The sequence below is a fragment of the Ruditapes philippinarum genome, unplaced genomic scaffold (assembly GCF_026571515.1).
Source record: "Ruditapes philippinarum isolate M1 unplaced genomic scaffold, ASM2657151v2 ctg3676_1_1_1_1, whole genome shotgun sequence".
In the NCBI taxonomy this organism is placed as follows: domain Eukaryota; kingdom Metazoa; phylum Mollusca; class Bivalvia; order Venerida; family Veneridae; genus Ruditapes; species Ruditapes philippinarum.
Window position 1 is genome coordinate 163,736 of NW_026851915.1, and position 11,464 is coordinate 175,199.

Genomic DNA, 11,464 nt, shown 5'->3' on the forward strand with positions numbered 1-11,464 from the left:
CTGACAATAACGAATAAGTTTTGCATCTGCCCCAATAAAATAGTATTTTCATGCTTTCATAGTTATTATTTTTTTTGCATAAATAAATGTCTTAAATATAACTTTTACTAAGAGTGTTCTGGCGTTTCTCAGTAACGCAGTACCGCATATAGCCTGGGATTCAGGCGTTGATATTTTTTGCTTATTTATAACATTTTTTTTTCATAACATATGCGCTAAAATATTCCGTATTCGTTCGTCGTTATGATAGTCGATTTTCCAAACAGAAACATAACATAAAATCGACAGACTGGAACCCAGGCTATACCGCATACACACCCGTGTAGTAATTAACAGTGTATTTGTCACGTGACATTAGCGGCGATGTCTTTATTTTGATGGTTCATGTGTTTGCTTTTCTATCAAAATCTTTATGTTAGGAATATTTTCACAAATAAAACATGAAATTGATGTAGAAATGAATAATCTTTAAAGGTATCGTAACAAATTTATTCAAATATGAATTCTAATAAGATTTTAGACGGTCCAAAGCTTTATGTTGTACGTAGAGGCGAGATATTGCCCAGACACGAAAATAGCACAATATCTCGTCGCGCAGTACAATTAGTTGGACTACTGGCTAGGCAACCCAGCAAAGCATTCCTAAATAGAGTGTAAAAATGCTCTGTTGGCAAGCTCAGCTGGCTAAGCAATCTAGCAGAGCGTTCCAAAATATAGTGCGAAAAATGCTCTGCTGGTATGCTCAGCTAGCTAAGTAATCTAGCAGGGCATAGACCCTTCTTAATATAACCTCATACATATTCATACATTTATCAGAACGAGGCTAACAGGGCAAGCTTTATTATCTGCTCTATGTAAACATATGACAAATATATGGCCGAAAGATTTTCCTACAGTGGCAGAGATCTTCATATTGTACCATTTACTACATACCTGTCGAGAACTTTATTTAACTTCACATTAATTTCTTATGAAGATAAATAAATCAACAACAGGGTTTAATTTACGTTACTGGCATGCGAGCAGTTCCCGTACAAAAATCGTAGTTACTTAAACATTATTTTTTATTACGCTCACTCACCAAAATTTGAATGTTACACATCAATATTCGGCTCGTCACACAAATCATGGAAATTCCATCATGTTCTAAACATAGAATAACCCTTAGTTTTGAGGCCTCATATGGGGTACCGAAATTATCCATTATTTTGTATGAAGAGAAGTAGTTCCCGTACATAAAAATTAACCCATTATAATTATATAATTTTGTTATATCGGACCTATTTTTCATTTATAATTGTTAAACAGACCATTTTCTAAGAGATAAATAGATGTAATTCAGGAAATAGAGCGTAGACTAAACGCGGGTATCTATTACCCGGTACCGTTACCCCAACGCATCCACATGCACTGGCATGCTTGTATGCATGATATTTTACGCATCAAAGCCATAAAATTATTTTATATAGTGATATTCAGGTCAACATTCTGATAATTAAACAAGTTTTCATCACATTGCCTACTTATCTGTAAACAGGTGGTATTAGTGGAAAACCCTTTAACAGGCCTCACGTGTAAGTATTTTTGCGCATGCGCGCAAGGACGGAATCCCCCAGAGAAAACAAGGTCACGTTTTGACAAGGCACAGGTGAAAGTGATTTAAAATGAGACTTTTTATACCTACTGCCGAACTGACACTTAGATTTTGTCTCGATTATGTATGTGCTTGATTTGAAATGAATTTTTGAAGAATGCAAGTAAAAATCAAGCGTTTAAATGAAAAATACGGGTACTGCTTCTGTACGGGAACTGCTCGCATGCCAGTATATACAGTGAAGGACATAAATGTATTCAAGACCTGAAAAATGAATTAATGTATATGATAATTCCAAGTAATTTCTAATATTCCGTGTCAGTATAAATATCATGTTAACTCTTTGCAACTTATACAAACATTATCTGTGTTATCAGTATTTTATTGCTAACCTAAAAACATGTTAAAGCAATTAACTGATAATAGATGTAAACAGCTGGATGCTGAATTCTGTACCATACTTCTCTTAAATAATGTTATTGAAATAAAAAAAAACATACAATAAGTTTTATTCACTTTTTATTTAAAAGTCAAAAAATCTGGATGACTGTCTAGTAAGTTGTTAATTTTTCGGACTGCCTTATCAAATCAAAATAATATTTTGTTTGGATATGACACCACAACCCCGTCTTATACATTTCAATGGATTTTCAGTATTATAACACATGATGTTGTCTATGGCAATGTAAAAATACATTTCAAGCTAAGTAAATAACGTAAAACTTATATATTATCAACAATTTTAATTAATTACAGTATGAAATACTTAGTATAGATAACGAATTACAATCATTTAATTGCATATATCAGTCAAATCTTAAGACGAAGCTGAAGTATCATTAGCTTATTGCACTTGTCCAGTTGGTCCGACTTAAGTATGTGGTCAAATTGTTTGAAGCCTGTATTTTTAAATCATTAGGATACACGGCACTTCTAGAAGATTATGCCTGGACTAACCAATCCCATACATTCCATGTACTTAGGGGACTGAACATTTGCGGAAAACCTATGCAGAAAACGTTGCAGTCGGAGTGTATTAGGAACGGCAGCATCGAGTTCCAGCACTTCTTTTAACATTCCGAGAAATATTCACTCAACAGTATATAATGCAATAAGAGGACAAAATATGTAATTAACATGCTGACATATTCCCTGCAGCTGTACCATATATGTAAACAAAGCACAATGTTAAAAAGAAAGTAATGCGATGATTTATTTTATTATTTATTTTAATGTAAGACGAAAAAGACTTTAAAATATGCTAAAATACATTTCGTCAGCTTGCAACATCCGTTTCTTTCTACCAGTCAAACTGATTGTTTAGCTTACTTCATAATAAACGCTCTTAATGTTTTTGCTAATGTTTTATTACATTGAAAACTGTTATGAATATACATATATATGTTGGAAATCCTGTATAACAAGATATACAACTGTCGTCATTTGAAAATTTGTTTGTATCAAACGTCCAATATCACATTGACGTGTGTATCAAATGTTCAATATCACTGTTTGTTTTCTTCCTAAGTTTTCTGTAATTCTTCTTTGAACTGTTTGATAGTTTCTTTTTCATCTGGTATGCATTTGCCATGAAGAGGAATTACAACTTAAGGCGTTTCAAATACCAGTTTTCAATTTGTGTTCATGACTGTTACCAATGGAATTCCTGAAAAATATATACATTTTATTTATAAGTGGAAACAAGAATTATGACATTTCTCGAATATATCAATTAATATTTTAATTGCACATACATGTACATTTTTACATTGGCTGATTTTTATTCATATGTAAAAATGAAAATTAAGTCTTGTGTTGTACCTTTCATCTGGCAAAATCTTCTTTAGTGTTCATCATACTGTTCTAGTCATCATAACTTCTCTAGTCAAACCAAGAAAGTACATCTATTATCTTCAGACATTTTCGAAATTGTGTCCATGATCGTTAATCTAATTGTGTGAAATGCTTCGAAACGAGCAACTGTTGTCATGTATTGATCTGAAAGTACATAAAATAACTGTTATTGCTTTTTAGATTAAAACGGTATTGATTTAGATTTTTTAAATGAAATTTATGAACAAAACATATTTTTATGTTAATAATTAAATAACACATTAAATATAATGTGAAATCAGATTAATTAAGGTAAGTAGTAATACATCTAAAGTAGCTTGGTTTAAAAAGAATAGAACAATGGAATTTTACCTTGAAATGTTCTCATTCATTCCTTTTTATTTTCACAATCCCTGCATTTATCAAACTCACATCCTCAGGTATTTTATAAAAAAAAATACTAGTATTGGAATCACATAGTGGAACACAACAATAAAAAATGAGATTTTCCCCCGGCAAGTTTAAATCACTAGGGCTTATCAGGTCAGACATTATTTGTTTACATTCATGCCCTATTAGCCTCTCTCTCGTGATGGAATGTAAAGCATGCATATAATTTGAGAAAGGCCTATTCCTAAATATAGTGTTAAAAATGCTCAGCTGGCTAGGCAATCCAGCAAAGCATTCTGAATATTAGTGTAAAAATGTTCTGCCTGAATGCTGAGCTGTCTAGGCAAACTAGCAGGGCATTCTTAAATAAAGTATAAATTTTGTTGGTCTGCAACTGATTATTTGGCACTCGTAGACTTTCTGAAATATTTAGTGCCAATGCAGATAATGACATTTTTGACTTCTACGGGACCCTCATGTGTCTATTTCTTTGGTCTCCGACTGATTCTGGGACGATCGCAGACTTTCAGGAATTTTTGGTGTTAATGCAGATAATGACATTTGTGAATTTTTAGGACCATCCAGAGTCCATTTCGTTGGTCTGCGAATGCTTCTTGAACACTCGCAGACTTTCAGAAATTTTCGGTGCCAATGGAGATAATGACATTTTTACTTCAAAAGGACCCTCCTGAATCTATTGCGTTGGTCTGCGACTGATTCTGAGTCACTCGCAGCTTTTCAGGAATTTTGGTGTTAATGCAGAAAATGATATTTCTGATTTATTGGGACCTTTCTGAATCCATTTTTTTTGATCTGCGACTGATTCTGAGGCACTCACAGATTTTCAGGAATTTTTGATGTCAAGGTAGATAATGACATATTTTACTTCTAGGGACCATCCAGGGTCCATTTTTTTGGTCCGCGACTTAATCTTGGACAGTCACAGATTTTCAGGAATTGTTGGTGCCAATAGAGATAATTACAATTTATTATCCCCCGCCGATGGGGGATAACTACTGGCTGGAATTCAACGAAACTTTATGGGAATCATCAATATCAAGAGGAGATGCGCATATCGTCAGCTTGTTCCGGTCCGACCCTTTAACTCAGAGTTATGGCCCTTGATTAGTTATGAAGTATGCATATACAGTAAAAATCGTTTCCGCACTACTTCTCTGCAACTACTGGCTGGAATTCAACGAAACTTTATGGGAATCATCAATACCAAGAGGAGATGCGCATATCGTCGGCTTGTTTGTGTCAGACACTTTAACTCAGAGTAATGGCCCTTGATTAGTTATGCAATATGTATATGGAGTAAAAATCGTTTCCGGAGTTGTTCTCTGCAACTACTGGCTGGAATTCAACGAAACTTTATGGGAATCATCAATATCAAGAGGAGATGCGCATATCGTCGGCTTGTTCCGGTCAGACCCTTTAACTCAGAGTTATGGCCCTTGATTAGTTATGTAGTATGCATATAGAGTAAAAATCGTTTCCGGAGTAGTTCTCTGCAACTACTGGCTGGAATTCAACGAAACTTTATGGGAATCATCAATATCAAGAGGAGATGCGCATATCGTCAGCTTGTTCTGGTCAGACACTTTAACTCAGAGTTATGGCCCTTGATTAGTTATGTAGTATGCATATAGAGTAAAAATCGTTTCCGCACTACTTCTCTGCAACTACTGGCTGTAATTCAACGAAACTTTATGGGAATCATCAATACCAATAGGAGATGCGCATATCGTCGGCTTGTTTGGGTCAGACACTTTAACTCAGAGTTATGGTCCTTGATTAGTTATGCAGTATGCATATTGAGTAAAAATCGTTTCCGCGCTACTTCTCTGCAACTACTGGCTTGAATTCAATGAAACTTTATGGGAATCATCAATACCAAGAGGAGATGCGCATATCGTCGGCTTGTTTGGGTCAGACACTTTAACTCAGAGTTATGGCCCTTGATTAGTTATGCAATATGCATATGGAGTAAAAATCGTTTCCGGAGTTGTTCTCTGCAACTACTGGCTGGAATTCAACAAAACTTTATGGGAATCATCAATATCAAGAGGAGATGCGCATATCGTCGGCTTGTTCCGGTCAGACCCTTTAACTCAGAGTTATGGCCCTTGATTAGTTATGTAGTATGCATATAGAGTAAAAATCGTTTCCGCACTACTTCTCTGCAACTACTGGCTGGAATTCAACGAAACTTTATGGGAACCTTCAATACCAAGAGGAGATGCGCATATCGTCGGCTTGTTCGGGTCAGACACTTTAACTCAGAGTTATGGCCCTTGATTAGTTATGCAGTATCCATAAAGAAAAATATTTGTTTCCTCGCTACTTCTCTGCTTCTACTGGCTGGAATTCAATGAAACTTTATGGGATACTATAAGGAGATGTGCATATAGTCGCCTTGTTCCAGTCAAGTACTTATAAGTCAGATATATGGCCCTTGATTAGTTATGTAGTATGCATACATCTCATTGGCATTTCCAGATTTTACTATTTAACACAAAGTTATGGCTCTGTTATTGCCCTGAATATTTATCAAGTTCAAAGAATATTACTGTTTATGCCATGATTAATATATAAATAAAGCCTTATGTCTTCAGTTGTTGTGTTAATAATAACCAGTACTCGGCGGGGGATATAAATTCAACGAATTTGCTTGTGACATTTTTGACCATCCAGAGTCTATTTCGTTGGTCTGCGACTGATTATTTGGCACTTGCAGACTTTCAGGAATTTTTGGTGCTAATGCAGATAATGACATTTTAGGGTAAAAATGCTCTGTTTATGACAAAGGGGTCCTTAAAAGTAAAAAGTCATGATCTGCAATGGCACTAAACATCCTGAAAGTCTGCGAGTCTCAAGGAATCAGTCGCAGACCCAAGAAATGTACTCTGGCGGTTTTCCCTAAAAGTCAGAAATGTCATTATCTCTATTGGCACCAGAGATTCCTGAAAGTCTGCGAATGTCCCAGAATCAGTCGCAGACCATAAAAATGGACTCTGTCGGGTCCCTAGAAGTAAAAATTGCCATCATCTCTATTGGCACCAAACTTTCCTGAAAGTCTGCGAGTGTCAGACAATACGCTGCAGGCCAATGAAATGGACTCTGAAAGGTCCATAGAAGTCAAAAATATGATTATTTCCATTGGCACCAACCATTCCTGAAACCATACCGACCAAAATGGACTCTTGAGGGTCCCTTTAAGTCTTAATTGTCAATATCAGCATTGGCACCAAAATTCCTGAAAGTCTGCGAGTGTCCTTCAAAAAGTCGCAGGACAATGAAATAGTCTCTTAAAGGTCCTTAGAAGTCAAAAATATCATTATTTCTATTGGCACCGAAAATTCCTGAAAGACTGCGAGTGCCTCAGAATTGCCTAGAAGTCGACAATGTCAATAAAACATTGGCAACAATAAATCCTGGGACTCAGAATTAGTCTGCCAACTGAGCATTCCACCAGAGCATTTTTAACTATATTTCGGAACGCTCTGCTAGATTGCCTAGCCAGCTAAGCATTCCACCAGAGCATGTTTACACCATATTTAGTAATGCCCTGCTAGATTGCCTAGCCAGCTGAGCATTCCACCAGAGCATTTTTTCACTATATTACGGAATGCTCTGCTATAGTGCCTAGCAAGCTGAGCATTCCAGCAGAGCATTTTTTCACTTTATCAAGGTATGCTCTACTATAGTGCCTAGCCAGCTGAGCGTTCCTGCAGAGCATTTTAACACTTTATTTAGTAATGGCCTGCTAGATTGCCTAACCAGCTTAGCATTCCAGCAGAGCATTTTTACACTATATTTCGTAAAGCTCTGCTAGATTGCCTAGCAGCTTAGCATTCCACCAGAGCATTTTACACTATATTTTGTAATGCCCTGCTAGATTGCCTAGCCAGCTTAGCATTCAAGCAGAGAATTTTTACACTATATTTAGTAATGCCCTGCTAGATTGCCTAGCGAGGTTAGCATTCCAGCAGAGCATTTTACACTGTATTTAGTAATGTCCTGCTAGATTGCCTATCCAGCTTAGTATTCCAGCAGAGCATTTTTACACTATGTTTAGTAATGCTCTTCTAGATTGCCTAGCCAGCTTAGCATTCCAGCAGAGCATTTTTTACTATATTTAGGAATGCCCCGCTAGATTGCCTAGCCAGCTAAGCATTCCAGCAGAGCATTTTAACACTATATGTAGTAATGCTCTTCTAGATTGCCTAGCCAGCTTAGCATTCCAGCAGAGCATTTTTTACTATATTAAGGAATGCCCTGCTAGATTGCCTAGCCAGCTTAGCATTCCAGCAGAACATTTTTACACTTTATTTAGTAATGCCCTGCTAGATTGCCAAGCCAGCTTAGCATTCCAGAATAGCATTTGTACACTATATTTAGTAATGTCCTGCTAGATTGCCTAGCCAGCTTAGCATTCCAGCAGAGCATTTTTACACTATATTTAGTAATGCCCTGCTAGATTACCTAGCCAGCTTAGCTAGCCAGCTGAGCATTCCAGCAGAGCATTTTAACAATATATTTAGTAATGCACTGCTAGATTGCCTGGCCAGCTGAGCGTTCCAGCAGAGCATTTTTCACTAAAGCTAGGAATGCTCTGCTAGTTTGCCAAGACAGCTGAGTATTGCAGCAGAGCATTTTTACACTATATTTAGGAACGCTCTGCTAGATTGCCTAGCCAGCTAAGCATTCCACCAGAGCATGTTGGTTCAGTATAGGTACATTCCCGTCCGGTAAAGATTCCCGGCTGTTAGGATATTATCGACTGAGTTTTGAGTATATACAGCAGCTAAATGAATTTGAAATTTGTCGTACATCTATAGGCATTTTTATTCCAAACGTAAATTTTCAAAATTATGTGATTATATTATGAAAAATAACACATGTCTCGCTGGGTAATTGTGCTTGTTAGAAACCTGAGAACTGAAAATAACACATGAGACGGACCCTGGGAGACTTTGGTTATTTTTATTTTACCAAATGTAGTAATAATAGTAAATACACTTGTTACTATATAAAGTAACAAAATCGCCTATGATTTCAACTGATTATGAGTGTCACGTGACCTATTATGAGTTTGCGGCCCGGGGCCAAGAACTAGTTATCAGCCCGCTGAACATGTGCACGTGCACGAACTGAAACAATGACGTCATATGTTACGTCATCAGTTAACTGTAAAAGTGAAAGTAGGTTTTAAGCACTGATTGCTTGATTTTATTATGAGAGCTTAAGCGTATTTCGTGCAAACACAGTTGTATTACTATTGAAATTTAAAGAAATAATTTCATTATATATAATTGACCAGGTTGAAGACATTCCTGGACATATAACGCAACCGCATATTCATTCAAGTAAGTGACTCATCGGCGGAATCCTTAAAAAAGAAACATTAAGGCTAATGAAAAGGTTATGCAAAGATGTAAACTTTACCATATATTAAAATGTGAAATATGTGACTAAATGTGAAATGTGAGATAGCCTCGGTCAATATTAATTTTGTCGGTACATATCAATTCATATTCACCAGTTAAAAAGTTCATATTTGTTTTATTATATAGTTTATGAATCTTTTTTATATCGGCTATCAAATCTGCCATTAAATACGACGAATGATTACATTACTCAGCGTGTTATTTTTTTTTTACATAATTTGCCCTGTAATTCAAATCAGCGCATTGGCACTCAGTAAGACACTGCTGGAAATAGAAAGGACGAAGCGAGTCGCTGCTATCTATTTTTAAAAGCTAAACGTGTAGTGTTTATTGTGACTACTGTCTGGCTATAAAAGTGATTGTCGTAAAAAAGTATCACATGGACCATGTTCGCTTTTCACAAGCTTTATATCCATTAACACTTTTATTAACTCTTACTTTAACAAACAGAAAAAAAAACATACACTTATGGCATGAAAATTAAACTTGCAAACATTTAGCAAAGTATGATGTTTAGTTTAAACATATTTGTCACAAAAGCATATTTACATACATGATATTTACAATCGATTAGACTGGATGCAACCTAATGCTTAGTGAATTCGTTTCCCAGTGATGATTTGACGAGAGAAACAATGCTTACAGTAACACATTTATCCATTCAATATACAAATACTGGCTTTAATTATTACTATAAATCTTAATTTTGAACTTTTGAAGAATAGTACCGTACTTAGTCACGTCACTCAAAAAGTCTTCAAACTAAATCGCTTAATATACCATTCAATATTAAAGCTCGGTTTATCGAGTCAGTTCGCTATTCCTTACCAACATTAATCTGACATAGTACATGCCACCTGTACTATCGAAACTGTTTTTTATGAATAAAATTTCATGAAATACAAAAAAAAAAAGGCGAATAAAAGCAAAAACATTGTTTATTCAATTTCAGTTGCACTTTCTGAAATGTAAAAAAAAATGACCTAGTTAGAATTTGTTTGATTGCATAGTAATCTATATCTGGACAATATTATGCACAATCTGATGTTAAATTCCTCGGTTAAAAAGTCAGCTTTAGGATAAAAATAGAATTGAAGAAATTATAGTCCGAACACTAAACGGTATTAAACAGACTCTAGGAACATTTTACTTAACAGAAATAAAAATTAAAAAAAGTCCAATAATTAAAACCTCAGAAAAAACATAAGCATCCGATAAAACAACGAAAATGACCAAGTACAATAACTGAATTGAAAGTGCTGCACGTTACATAGTATAGTTCAAAACATATGTATTAGCAAGGGTTGTTCTACGGTTGATGCAGCATTTATTATGACCTCTGCTGTAAATAACTTTAAGTGAGAATGTAGAATTGAAAATAACTAAGAGTTAATTAAAGCAATTTATTACAAATCAAAGCGAAATGAATGTTAGACATATTATAATGAACTGACAGAAAAAGTAGACGACTTAAATAATTTGGGATCGTGCATTTTTGCTTTGAGCCGAAACATACAGGCTCGTAAAGGTGTAAGTCTCTTAATCGTTTTTATGCATTAAATAAAGGCATTGACTTCAACACCTGGCATAATATGTCGGCTGTTTGTTGCATTTGAAATTGCTCCTTTTAGCTATGACTCCGAAATATTCGGAAGTCAAATAGTTTAGTAGTTATTTCAGATTTAACGTGCACTTCTTCCAAGTTGGAGGGATGTTATGCGTATTCAATATGTTTTATGGTAATTAAAATTGTGTATTTTTTTGTCTTTTATTTAAAAACTTCAAAAATCATTTACATACAATAATTGTACATTGATTTTAACATGTCAATGGTGTTATATAACATTTTAAAAAAAAAGTTTACATAGCTATAACAAACAATTATAACACGTGTGATAAAGCATGAGACTGAGAATTTATTAACCTAATTACATAGAATACGTCCTTTTTAACAGGTCTTAAAAAAATCTGGAAACAAAGTGTTACCTCGGAAGCATTAATCACAAACAAAATTATTTGAAAATTGCAGACTCGGTTTGATTGGTCTGTACATGAGAGATAATGAATAAGTGCAACATCCCTCACGCCCCCCTAGCACCGCTTGAGCGGAACTCAATTCTAAAAACTTGATAGTTGCTGGCATCAATGATCCCCATGGAACAAAAAAAAATATAACAACACTGAAGCTTGTGTA

At 35.2% G+C, this 11,464-nt stretch overlaps 1 long non-coding RNA gene across 1 annotated transcript; it reads right to left on the reverse strand.

Annotated features, from left to right (window-relative positions):
- Positions 1-2,805: 2,805 nt before the first annotated feature.
- On the reverse strand, positions 2,806-4,043 carry LOC132742535 (uncharacterized). Its single transcript, XR_009627441.1, has 3 exons — positions 3,800-4,043; positions 3,416-3,592; positions 2,806-3,260 (listed from the first exon to the last, which is right to left on the reverse strand). It is a non-coding gene; the product is annotated as an uncharacterized LOC132742535 (long non-coding RNA).
- Positions 4,044-11,464: the final 7,421 nt, after the last annotated feature.